Raw genomic sequence first — 1,741 nt, 5'->3', positions numbered from 1 at the left:
CCTTCCCACTGCCAGGAATAATTTCTGAATATAGAGCCAACAGTATTCCCTAAGCATTGCTGGATGTGGCCCAAAAACCAACAAGAAAAGGAATTTATTTTGGTGTCAATAGATCCACTACTTAATGTAGCTTGAAGTATAGAAACTAGATACTCTCAATATTTTATAATAATTTCCATTTATTCAGTCTCTCCTTTAGGCAAATAACCTCAAATTGTAAGTATAAGAATGCTATATGGAGGTAGGCTGTGGGAGGAGGGAGATTCAAACTTGGTGCTTCTCCCGCTTTCATCCTGACTCTGTGCTCAGGGATAACGCTGGCATTGCTGAGGGGACCATATGTAGTACTGAGAATCAAACCTGGGTCAGCCATATACAAGGCAATAACTCTATCTGCTGCATTATTTCTTGGCCCAAGACCATATTGTTTAAAAGTTATATAAATATATTTTATCATCTGTCTATCTGTCTGTCTATATATCCATCTATCTATCTATCTATCTATCTATCTATCTATCTATCTATCTATCTATCTATCTATCTATCTATCTATCTGTGTGTTGCCCATACCTGGATGTTGCTGTGGATACTCCTTCCTTAACTTTTGCTCAGGAATCACTATTGCCTTGCTCAGGAACTCATGTTGTACCTGGAATAAAAGTCAGGCTTCCTACATGCAAAGAATGCTCTCCAGCTATTTCAGCTATTTTCCCAGCTAGTATAGTTTTTAGCAAGAATAATATAAATACACAAAGTTCAAGTTCTTACAGTAGTTGTGATAAGGACAAGCACACATACGTAATGTTTATACAGTTAAATCAGTGACTGAGTAGTTCAAATATATCTTCACCATGGAGGTACGGTTCTAAGACCTCAAGAGGATGCCAGAATAGTGCATAATTATTTATATCCATATCTACATTTATATATATACATATAAATACTATTGGTTCATGTACAATTTGTGCATTATTGATAAAGGTTTTTTGATAAGGTTTTATTCATAAATTGAAATGGTAGTCTTCATCATAATAAAAGAACAGTCATAATAATATCTTTCAATAAAAGTTATGTAAACTCATAATCACTCTAAATATTTTATTATGCATAACACTTAGTCTAACATAGAACAGTGGTAGGGTGTTTGCCTTGCACAGGGCTGACCCAGGTTCTATTCTTCCATCCCTCTTGGAGAGCCTGGCAAGCTACTGAGAGTATTTCACCTGCACGGCAGAGCCTGGCAAGCTACCCATGGCGTATTCGATATGCTGAAAACAGTAACAAGTCTCAAAAAAAAAAAGAAGACATTACTGGTGCCCGCTCAAGCAAATCGATGAGCAATGGGATGACAGTGATACAGTGACAGTGAACAGTTCAATACCACAACTGACTGTAGGTAAAATTATATAAAGGTAGTGGGGGATGCACTGTAAGCAACTACTGAGAACATTTTCTTTTCATATGGTTGGGAATGGGTAAGTTGTTTAACAAGGGATGAATTTGTGTTATTACTGACTGATTTTAATATATTAACTGAAATATATTAATGCAAACCCTTGATCTGTGAAACCATTGTCTATTCTTAGTGACCTGAAGTTGTCCTGTTTAAATCCATAAAATTAAGTTATGTGACACTTAGCTTAATGAATCACACCCATCCAGAAGCAGGAAATCAGGCATATAAATGAAATATTGATCTTTAAGAAGTCCATTGCTTTATAACTATAATGGGATTAGCCAC

This window comes from Sorex araneus, chromosome 1 (assembly GCF_027595985.1).
Source record: "Sorex araneus isolate mSorAra2 chromosome 1, mSorAra2.pri, whole genome shotgun sequence".
Classification (NCBI taxonomy): Eukaryota; Metazoa; Chordata; class Mammalia; order Eulipotyphla; family Soricidae; genus Sorex; species Sorex araneus.
Note: the sequence above shows the minus strand (reverse complement) of the source record.